Source organism: Petaurus breviceps, unplaced genomic scaffold, assembly GCF_028583685.1.
Source record: "Petaurus breviceps papuanus isolate PSGF00001 unplaced genomic scaffold, PetGlider_PUasm1.0 140, whole genome shotgun sequence".
Taxonomy (NCBI): domain Eukaryota; kingdom Metazoa; phylum Chordata; class Mammalia; order Diprotodontia; family Petauridae; genus Petaurus; species Petaurus breviceps.
Window position 1 is genome coordinate 9,941,321 of NW_027185698.1, and position 12,526 is coordinate 9,953,846.

The following is a 12,526-nucleotide window of genomic DNA, read 5'->3' on the forward strand; positions in this document are numbered from 1 at the left end:
ATCCATCCATCCATCCATCCATCCATCCATCCATCCATCCATCCATCCATCTATCTATGTTGAAGTCTCTTAATCTCATAGCATGATTTGAGGAGAGAAAGACTAGGAACCAGGCACTGAACTCAGTGAGGAAGAGGGAGAGTTTCCTAGATATTTGTAGATAATAGTTATCAGATTCTCTGTTGGGTGATCAATATGCATTGAATGGACTTCAAAAGAGGAGAGGTTACTGACTGATGATGGTAGAATGAGAGTCTGAAAGTGGCAATTGGGAGCAAAGAAGAATCCAACTTCTCTACCATGACCTATGGGAAGTGAGGGAAAGTGTAGCTATTGCTGGAAAGGGTTGCCAGGGAAACTGTGTCATCAGGACATAACCAGGTATCACTGAGTACAATAAGATGGAGAGAACAAGAAGGGAAGATATTTAAGATGAAACCTAGTTTGTTGTCTGTGGAGCAGGATATGCAGAGGGTACAATGAAAAGATTGGGTAGTTTCAGAGTGGGAGGTTGGGGGTGAACTGTCTGAGTTGAGGAGGATAGGAATAAGGAAGGTCAGTGAAGAATGGAGAATGGGATTTGAACAATGACAATTTGGCAATTCAGCTTCACTGGGGTGGGCTAGGTATGACTGGGAAGAATTAGCCTCATCATTGAGAAATGAATCCAGGGAGATTATCATTGTCCATAGGAGTTCATTCTCAGGTGGCATTGTCTCAGAGTGACAGACAGTTGGGTAATGAATCTCAGCTTGAGGGGAACTGCATGGAGGGTAGTGGAAGAGGAGAAAGGCAGGTCCTGGTGGGTATAGATGGTACTTGCCTGGAACTTGGCAGAAGAACCAGACAGACCTGTAGATTATGATTGCTTTAAGTTCAAAAGGCAGTTCCAGGCAAAGCATGGAACTTTAATGTTAAGAAGTTATCATTGAGTATCGTTTCTAGTCACTGTGCCACTGTTGTGAGAAAAGAGAAAGAGAACCCTAGGCAGACTGCCCAAATGGGAGCAGGTTCATAGGGGATACCCAAGAGGATAAGGAGGTTTTAAAATTAATAGAAATCTCTATTCTGATACTATTATTGACCCTTGATGGTGGAGTTGGTGTGTGGGAAAGAGAGTAATAATGAAACTTCTTAACAATGCTGTTCTAAGGTAGAATGGGATTCCTCATAAAACATCATCACTGAAGAGCATTATATGGAAGCTGGAGAATTCTTTTCAGAACTTTAAAAAAGTGATTCAGGTACTAGTTGGACTGTCTATCATTTAAGGTACCTTCCAGTTCTAAAATTCAACTTAATTTGAAACTTAAGATCCTACCATCATAGAGTAAAAATTGGAAGAGATCTAACAGGCCATGTAGTCCAACTTCTTGGTTTTATGGAGGGAAAATCTGCAGCCCAGGAAGGATGACAAGTGAGCATAAAGTTTTCAGTAGTAGTGCTCTGCTGCTTCTATCCAGGCCCCTAATCATACTTTCATGCTAGCCCTCCAGAATACAGCTTACTTTGAAGGGTTAGAAGTTGTTTTCTAATTATGCTATTGACTCACAAATCTCCCCACCCCAGTGTGTTTCTTCCCATGATTATCAGTTGATATTAGTTACCTAGGCTTAATCAACTTTTAGACAAAATATCTTTTAAAAGACTGTGACAACATTCTCTTTTTAGCACATAGAGTCCAGGTAAGAGTGGGCTGAAACTTCAGGATAACTTGTGAAAAAAGAATCATTAATTCACACCTGGTTGCTCAAAGTCTTTACTCCTCTTTGTAGGGATACTCAGGACTTTACTCTTAGGCATAGTATAATTGCTCTGTTGACCTCCTTGTAGAGACTTGAAACTCTTTCCTTATTGTGTGTAGTTTGCCCTTGGCTTCTTTTGCAGACATTAAGTTAATCTGTTTCTGGGAGGACTGGATGCCAATGAGAAATACAAAAACCTTTTCACCCTCTCAGGTTAATCAAGGTCACCTCTATTCTGGGAGAAGATGGGGATGGGATGAGGCATCTCCTCCCCCTCTCTCCCAACAAAATTATTCTTTCTTAGGGGCTTTGCTAGAGACCTTTGAACCCTCAATTTCCAAATAATCAAATTTCATATTCTAAATTAGATTCTTACCTTTGTACAAGGTCCTTAAGGCATGGCCAAGCCTTTCAACCAATCCAAACAAGCTTCTTGGCTCAAAAATATCTTTGATTAATCAATTGCTTCAACAGAGATTGCTAGATCTTGTTCACACATTTGGCTTGTTCAATCAAGACAATTCTTACTTAAGAATATAAGGGTTAAGTGGGGCAGGGTGTGTGATTAATTGATTGAATCTATCAACCTAGATTCTTACACTTAAATGAATCCCCAAAGGGTTCTTAGAGATCACCTTAGTCCGCCCCTATCAGTTTCTCATTCTGCTAAAGAAACTGAAAGCTAAAAAATGGAAATGACTTGCCTATGATAACACATGATTACTGACAAAAATAGGAATAGGAATTAGGTCTGTTGACTCTAAGTCTTGTGCTCTCTTGACCAACCCCTGATGTCACTGTTTTTGCATGAGTATTTTTTTCCATACATATTCTTTGTACAACTAGGACTAGACTATGTTTTAGGTTTTTAGAATACCATCTCAATAGTCTTCACAGGTGAACTGGACAGATAGCAGATACCTCCAAAGCAGTCTAACTTAGTTCATTACTGCTTCTGCTCACATAGAGTACCATCTGACAGTGGTTGGAAATTTACCCCAGATAGTCCCTAAAGGAACACAATAAGTATTCATAGGATCCAATATTCACACATTATTAGCAAAAGAAAAAAAACCTGAAAAGGGGGTAAAGGGATTAGAGCAAGATTGTGATCAACACAAATCTCTAGCAAACTTCTAACATATATAGCACAGTGACTATTTCCATACCTCACCACATTCTTTCTACTTTAAACTGCTCTCTTTGGGAGTATTTTGTTAATGAAGTGTTTGCAAGTATAATTTAAGGATCTATGAGAATATGTTCAGTGAGAAAAAATTAACTGAGTCTTAAACTAAAATGAGTTCCAAGATTTAATTCTGAGACAACATGGTATAGTGGGAAGAATGTGGGATTTAGTGACCAAAGACAAGTAATCTAATTTCCTTGCATCTCAGTTTCATCTTCTGCAATATTATTAAAATAATATATAGGTAGGCAAATGGAGAGAATGAAGGGCATGGAGTCAAGGAGCTCTTCCTTCAAATCCCACAGCAAACAATAGATGAGTGGTCCTGAGTAAATCCCTTTATATTTAAAATGAAGGGGCTAAACACAATGATCTTCACTTTCTTTCCAATTCTAAAGCAACGATCTCTAAAAATCAACGATTCTTTGATCATATTTGCTGTAGCTGTCAATACACTTGTGAGGAGCAAATGAGACTGAATGAAAGTCCCATGCAAATGTCTAAATGATGCTTAAATGTTCACTATCATTAACTTTTTTCAAGAGTAATTCCAGAGTTATTACAATAAACGACTACAGTAAATTTTCCCTCCACAAAATTCAATATTTGTGGCAGTGGAAACACATGACTTTTTCCTCTGTCTGGGCTTTCTCTTTCCCTTTAAGTCATAGGTGCAAACAATAGAATCAGCAGCTCTCTCCAGCACCCTCCCCTCCTCATTGAAAGTCTTTTAAGTAATGAGAAGTTCTAGTTAGTTTTTGTAAGCCATCCCAGCTGTTCTGGAGAAAATCAGAATATGGGGATAGAAAGACACATATATGTAGTGTCTCTCAGAATTCCATGGCTTAGATTGGTATCATATGAGCAGTAGGAACACTGCCTAGGCAGTTAAGGAGGGAAAGGACAAACAGGACTCATCTGCCATTGACCGAGAGGAGTAAACAGAAATTCCTTTCAGAGATTCAAGAATAAAGCATTCCCCTAGAGGCTGAAAGAGACCATTTCTGTGAAGGGTAGGACTGTGAACCTAGGAATAAAAACAAATAAACAATCAAATAAAAAAAAGCTTCCAAAAGCCAAGTAACTTTCTCTTCTAGAGGTATAAAAGAGCTATAATCATGTTAGCTATGGTGTCAGAAAAAAAAACCCTCCAGAGACCAGATGCTCCAGAGTTGGTCGGTCCCCTACAAAGGAGATGATGAGTACTATCTTTTGGAAGAGAGCTGAATTGCCAGGAGCATGACAGGATAGATAAATGATACTTCAGAGAGAGGACCAGCAGGGGTTAGAGAGGGCAGCTGTAACAGTGAGGGCAAGGGAATACAGGACCTCTTATGGGAGTGGAGGAAAGCTACATAACAGCACATGTAGTAGAATGATGGGGAGCAGAGACAGAAAAAGTACTGGCAAAATAGAAATATATCTCATATAAAGAACCGTAGAGTAGGTGTCCCAATGTGTACAAGTGAATCCCAACTTTCCCCTTGCTATGACTAAACCTAAGACAATACCCTAAGTCAAGGAGATAATACAGGCCTATGTATGAGCATGACCTTCTAAAGGGTTTCTTGACTCATATGTTAGACAATTAAAAGTCCTTTTATTTATAAATAAAACAGTATTCTTTATCTTGGGACCCAGAGTATGGGGGCCTGGTTTCTCCTGTTGAGGTACATGATACTGATATTTCTGGATCCCATGTAGGTTGGAAGTTCTCAAGGAACACATGTACTCTTTGTATCAGGAGAGAGCTTCTCATGAAAAGGTTAAGTCATCTGCTCTCTCCTGTGACATTAAATTTTTACTTAGTATGAGTTGAAATTCCCTACTTAATTAAGTGGGCATTTCTAAGTATTAACTTCTGGCCCAAAATTCTCCTAATTTTAGACAAGTTACTTAAACATAAACCAAGCTTTCAGATCAAGAAAGCATCCTATAAGGAAATATTTGAAAGTGAGTGACAAATTATTCTTTAATACTTTGATGCCCTTGATTGCCCTCCTGGTAATCTCTAAACATCACTGTGCAATGGGTAATAAGCCAGTCAGATAGTATGTGAATTCATCTGTCTCTTGATTATGACCTATCTAAGTAAAATATGCTGTTTGTAATGCTTAATTTCCCCCAAACTTCCATACCCATTTCTCCTCTCCAGAGTCCATTCTTTTCCCTTTTTTCCCCCTTAACCTCTTCCTTGCTACTTTGTTCCCCAGTTTGGATCACTTTTTCAGAAAGGCCAATGTGGCTCTCACAGTACACTGTGTAATTGTTTTTAGGAGGTTTTCATTTCATTTATCAGTCTTTGGATGGGGATTTGAGAAGCAAGATCTGGACTATGGCTTTACTGTACTGTTGGCCTGACTGACAATAAATTCTGGTCCTCCTTATTTCCTGTTTTTCTTTTCTCCTGGAACAGCTCTGGCTGGTAGCCAGACTGCATTCCTTAGCTTTCCTGGCTCCAACCAGGCCCCAGGACAGCTGACTAGCTGGCATAGCACCCTCAGGAACAAGGGCATTCTTCCTCTTTGAAGGATTTAACTGTCATTGCCCAAGCATACCACGCTTCCTGAGAGCTTTTCATGCCTCTCATGACCATTCTCTGCCTCTGAGACTGAGTCATACTTTATCCATCAGGGCTATTGTTCTTAACCAGTTGGTAAATGAATGGTATCACATGCACCAACTTTAGCAAAGTAATTTTTATGCAGGAAACTCAGCTATAGAGACAGACTGTAGATACATTGTGATGAATCAGAGATCATTTTTATTGCAACATCTAAATCTAATATTGCACTTCCTGGCATTTACTAACTTCTTTCTAATATAATTTCCAAGGCTTGCCTATTATAAAGTACCTCTTCATTAGTATTTGTTTTCGCTGGCTATTGACTAGTTATATCAACACATCAAGTCACACGTTTTCTTTCTTGAACTTTTATTTCAAAACAAAGAAAAAGTCGTAAGGGTCTTTCATTTTGTGTTACTATGATCTGCTTTCAGAGGACTTCTATTTTGCTAATTAAGCACAAACTCCTGGCATTTGTGTGAGGAACATACCATAAAAGTACTAACGGTTTCCATTGAGTTGATCTCTGTCATATATTTAGAGCATATAAATGGAAATTGATTTTATTAGAGATGCATGCTTGGTTGTGTCAGCACTTTCCTTAGAAGTTCCTCCTTTCAAAGGTTTGTAACTTGGTTATATAAAATGGCTCTACAGCAAAAATTTAGCAAAGCTAGAACAAAGGCAATTTAGAAATCAAATTTAAAAGATAAATATGTTCAGTCACTTGTAAAATCAGAGAGGTTCATTCCTTTGGAAAGGAGAAGAAATAAAGTCACTGACTAATAAAACTGGCCTTGTGCATAAAAAAAGAGTAGGTGTTTGTCTAAACTATCTCTCTGCTTTCCTTCTTCTCCATCTAATCTATCCAGGAGACTACTGCCAAAATAATCTTTTTCATGAACAGATCTGGTCATTTCATTTTGCTACTCACCCCATTTCATTTTGCCTACCATTGAAAGCTTAAAGTCTCTTTTCTAATATTCAGGACCTTCTATAACCTGATGACTTCTGCTTTACTGTATCTCATATAATTTTCTCTGCTACAAGCATTCATTCTCTAGCAAAATTAGACTTTCCTTTGTTACCTGAACATACTTGTTGCTTCCTGCCTCCATGATTCTAGATTCAGTATTCATTAGGTTTTAAATACCATCCTTTACCTCTTTATTTCATAAATCTCTACCCAACCTTTAAAACCTAATTTAAATGTAATTTTTCTCCTAGACATTTTTAGCCACGCTATTTCCACTCAAACCATCACCTTCACTCCCTTCACACAAGAAAATTTGATTCTGTCCCTGGAACCTCCTTGAGATTTGATGAGGCAGTTTTGGCATTATCTAGCTTGGTTACAGGCCTCCGCAGCACTTCTTAGAAAAATTCCAGTCATGTCACCTGCTGGTATGTATTCCTCCACAACCTCACTCCTTTCCAGCTAACTTTTCTTTCTTGTCTTGTCTTCCCCTATTAGAATATAAGCTCTGATACATAGTAAGTACTTATTAAATGTGCTCGCTTGCTCTCATCCAAGAAGCCTTGTTTCATCCTACTCCTCAGTAATGATATAACCTTTCATTTTGTGCCTCTCTAATACATTTATCATGTATTATTTACATGCGTAATGAGAGACATAGGGGATAGAGGGCCAACCTCCAAGTAAGGAAGGCTTGAGTTACATTCTCCCTCTGACATATTCTAGCTTTGTGAACTGGGACAAATATTTCTTAGTGCCCTATGGCAACTCTCCAAGAAGATAAATTACCAAATAGTTGCTGGTGGGCAATGGCAGGCATTCCTTATACCAATGAAATCACAATCCAATAAATTCCCCTCACCCAACTGGATAGAGATTGAGAGAAGAGGGAATAATGTGTATACCTTACTCCCTTACTAGATGCTAAGCTTTATGAGGGATGGTAATATGTCCAATAACCACCCCCATTATCTAGCACCAGACTCTATACATACTTAGATATTTCTGAGTTCATACATGTGTAGATTGAAACCCATGCATGCATTACCAGTCTTTGTTTCTTGTCCATATTCTCCCACAAATTGTCTATAGAAGCTCTATTCAACATGATTCAGACCTTCTAAATCTCTTGACTTTAATATGAATACCATGAAATACATGGGTTGTCCACCAATTTTTTTCTCCCTTTCACTATGTGACCTGCATTTTTAGTCATATATTTTCCTAATGGTATCCTTTATACTGTGTGTCCTACACAATTCTTCACTGTTGAATTCTTCAGAGATAGTGGCATTCCATTGCTTGCAGATAGCTAGACAGCAAACAAAAGAATGTTGACATGAAAAAGATGGAACTTTGTCTCTGTAGTAGGTGTGGGGTTCAAAAATGCTCTACAGAATTTCTTGAAGGCTATGGAATCCACTTTCCTTCTATTATGTTTTATGAGATCAGTTCATTTTCCATCTTCAATACATGTTGAAGATATATGGACTGATAGACTAGTTCTAGAATGTGTCCCACCAATTGCATATCTCTAATACTTCCATATCCAAAATCCTTTTCTAATCATAAACTTGCTGATTTTTTTATATCTTCTCCATAATAAAACATTGTTAGAAACATAATACAGGCTACTTACATCCAAATTTAATTTGCCTTTACGTTGCTTGCAATTTTGATTCTTCTGAGATTATGGTGATCTACCTGTCACTTCCATATAGCATCTCTGAGAGAACATTCTTCTCAGTCATATTCAATTCAATTCAACAAATAATGCATTTAAAAGCTTATTATTTACAAAGCACCATACTAGACACTGCCAATATAATAACACAAATTAAACTGTCCTTTCCCTCAAGGATCTTACATTTTATGGGGGAGAAAAATATGTATACAAATTAACAATTGTTAATTATATTCAGAAAAATATAAACTATATTGAGACTTTAATGAGTATCTAATATCCAGCTTGCATGAAAAATTAATCCAAATATATGTCAACTTCTAGATGAATTATAAACTTTAAACGGTGAAGTAAAGGGTTTTTCCATAACTAATAAAATCCAAAGGAAAATAAAAACAATTCTAAAGTGTCACCTTACACTTAGCAAATGACAAAGACAACAAGAATAACAAAGGATAGAAATAATCAATGTTAATTGGGCTGTGGAAATATAAGCATATTGATGCATTGATGGTGGAATTCTGAATTGTTCCAGACATTCTCTTTAGCACTTGGGAATTATGATTAAAAATGACAAAACTGTCTCTACTTAAATATTCTCATTGCTAGGCATAGATCAATATGCCATCAAAGACAGAATGAAAATTCTGATACATACAAAGATATTTATGACAATGCAATTAAAAGAGATACCCATTGATTGGGAGATACCAGGAAAACTTGTGGTAAATTAATTTGATATAATAAAATTTCTGTACTTGTAAAAATGTTAAACACAAATAATGCAGATAAGTATAGGAAAATGTATCTGAAGTAATTCTGAGAGAATCAAGAAGAACCAGGGAAACAAAATATATATCTATAATATTAATTGATAATAACAAACTGGAATGTTACATGATTGTGCTGATAATGTTTAGCCTCAGAGAGTAGTTGAGGAAATATGTTTCCCTTGCTTCAATAGAGAAGTAAAGGGCTATGATTTTAGGGTATTCCATACACTGTCAGACATGTTTGATATGTTGGCAAATTTTGCTGATTTCCTTTTTGTTTCTCTTTAGTTTAAAATCTTTGAGAAATGAGATAACTTGATAGGTAAGGGAGGGAAGAGAGATATTCAGAAACAATTGAGAAGTAAAAAGGAAATATGGCAGTAACCATATGATACATAGATAAAGATATATCTAAGTAACCGAGTAATATAAAGGAATTGCAAGGAAAGCAAAAATGCTAATAGATGACAGGAACAGGATAGGTTTTATTACTTAGAAGTTCTTACATGAGCTGATTTTTGAAGGAAACTAAGTACTCCATGAGGAAGAGATGAGAAGAGAGAGTTCTTTCCAAATAATGGAGACTATTTGTACAAATGCATAGAAATGGAAGATGAAATACCATGTACAGGAAAGACTTAGCAGGCCTTTTGAATCCGAACAGAAAGTAGATGAAGGGGACTATTATGAAGTAAGAGTGGAAGTTCAGAAGGCATCCATGATGGGAGCACTTTAAATGCCAGCCTGAGTGTTTTAAAATTATATCTTCTGGTCCTCCTGACCACCCTCACCACCAATCCCAGTCCAAATAGCAAGTAAGCTTATAAGTAGCCAGTATAAACTAACAATAGCAAGAAGATTGCAGAGGAGAACCTAGAAGTCCCATATAGACTGTCCCAAAGATTAAAGGAGCAGAATTTACAAATGGTATGATATATTAATCCAAAATTGTATCCTGGTAATGTGCTAAATCAGAGGATGTCATATAGGCTTTACTGTCAAGACTTATGATATGTAAATCTCAAATAAGTTCCAGACATCCTCAGTAAGACAAGCAGAACACCAAATGTTACTGATAACTTTGAGATGCCATGGATATGATAACTTTAAAGTTTTACTGACAAAGATGAGTAAGGTATGTTAATGAACTGACCCAATGGTAGTAGTATTGATAAAAATTGTTCTGTTCTCCCTAAAGAGAACTTATGAAAAGGAGACTTTAAACTCTTGCCCCACTGAGAACTCTTCTGTTTCAATCTGGGTCCGTGCTGCTTAGGGCTCCCAAGTCTAATCCTTGTTCAGAGTGATTCTCTCCCTCCCCGTCCTCTTCCCAAGACTGCCTGCCCTCCTTTATCACCTTGTACCTGTCCCTATTCCATCTGTTTCTGTACCCTTTTCATTGCTCATCTCTGTGCTTTCTATGCTTGTTCACCCCTGCAACACTCTGTGCCTTATTAAAGTATAGCTGCAGCCTCACTACCTACTGACATCATGGTCTTTCCCTGCAAGAACTGGGCATGCTTGCTCTGTTTCATAATTTCATAAATTATCAATTCACTGAGGATTTGGTATTTTATGCTAGAGCAATAAGGAGACAAATGTGAGAGTGATGCGGTTAGATGTGTCTTAGTAATTTCAGTCTGGTAGATGTAAGGAAAGTGGATTGGAGAGGGAAGACTAATTAGTATGGTACTAGAATCATCTGGATGTGAGGTGATGAGGTCCTAAAGAAGGTTAAAATCTGTGTTAAGCAAGGGATGGATTCTACAGATGGTACTGGGGCCACAAAACTTGACAGTTGATTGAATACTGAGGCTAAAAGGAAGTAAATGATTAATCAACAACTATATGTTTAGGGGCAAGGCATGGAACTACTTTGGCTCACTTACCTCCTTTATTCAACTTTAAACATAGTTGGCTGTATATCCTTATATCATAGCCAATATATATATATAATGAATTACTAACAAAATGGACTGCCCATCCAACTGTATGTTATAATCTAGGCAAATGCCATTTTTTTATCTGTTTATTTTGGTGTCTTTATTTTATTTTCTGTGAGAATTACTAAGTCTTTTTTGAGAGTCCTTGAATATGATTGCAGAAGCCATGTAGTTTGGGGAAATTTGATGCAGTTAGCATAATTTCATCACCAAACAGATACACTTAGAGGAACACATCATCTATACAAAATCTATCATGCTTTTGGAATTTGCTCAAGACATTTTTTGTCCAAGACAGTGGTGAGTACCTTCAATGAGATACTGTCTCTTTGTTTTATGTCTTACTTAATACCAATAATCAGAGGATCATTGAACAAAGTGTTTCCCCCTAAAAAAATCTGAGATTGATTTATATATTATTGAGTATTCCTTTTTGTAATGATACATTTTGTTGGTATATGCTATTTTTACATAGCATACATTTCCCCTGTGTGATCTTTAATATTCAGATCCCGTACCTATTTTTTAATTTATTGTGAAATATTGACCCAAGCCTAATTTTGACCATACTGCTTTCAAGTTTTCACAATACTTATTAAATGGGAATTCATTCATAGATTATTTATGTTTTCAGGTATGTTGAACACTGGATTATGGAGTTCAATTATTTCTGATTCTCATCTAGTCCGTTTCATTGATCTATGTTTCTACTTTTAACCAGTATAACAAAATTTTGAAGAATATTGAAGCTGGTAGGATGGAATTTCAAAAAAACAAAAACAAAACTATGAGTCAGGTACCTTGGGCAATTCTGTGCAACACTGTGAAGTTAAGGGGATGATATGGAATTGGTTGGTGGGTGCAGCAACCTGCATGGGAAGAGGTAGAGCCAGATAATTGTGTAATTCTCAAAAATAAAAAAAAAATGTAGAGAAATGGGAGAATAATAATGGTCTGGAAATGGCATTGGAAAGCAAGGAGTTTGCCTTCCTTTCCTATTGGTGTTAAGATTCAGGAAGTATGAGAGAAAAACTCCAATGGGATAGGTTTCCAAGTGATGTGGTATTATTAGGAATTTAGCTAGATTTTTGATAATATGAGAAAACTATCTTTTTATGAAAAGATAGAAATAATTCAGGGGGTGGGGGGGTGGGGCAGCAGGGAGGAGAGGAATTCAAAGGGAAGCAAAGTTGTCAGTAGATCCAATACAGTTTAGACAAATAGATATTTCTTTCCATTAGTTATATTTCTTTAACACTGCCCAATACACAGGAGCCAATAATTTTGAAGATTGCCTCCCAATTGTGTAACATGGTTATAATGTTATCCAGAAAAATCATAAACATTGAAGCCTAAATTTTCAACAAGTTTATATTACTCTTTTTTTCTTATGTTAGCCACTAAATGCTCCTATAATCAAGCAATTGCACTTTTTAAGACGCTAATTAATTGTACCTGACATTGTACACCTGTAATTTTTGTGCGATCATGAGATGAAGAGACATTACTTGGGCCACATTACCTAACTTAGGTTTAGTCAGTTCCATTTATCTTCTTTAAAACTTAACTGTGAAAATATCCGTGAGATTTCTTCTGGATGAAGTATGCTGTAAAGAGTTTTTACTAAAGACTGATTACTTCTATGCTGGT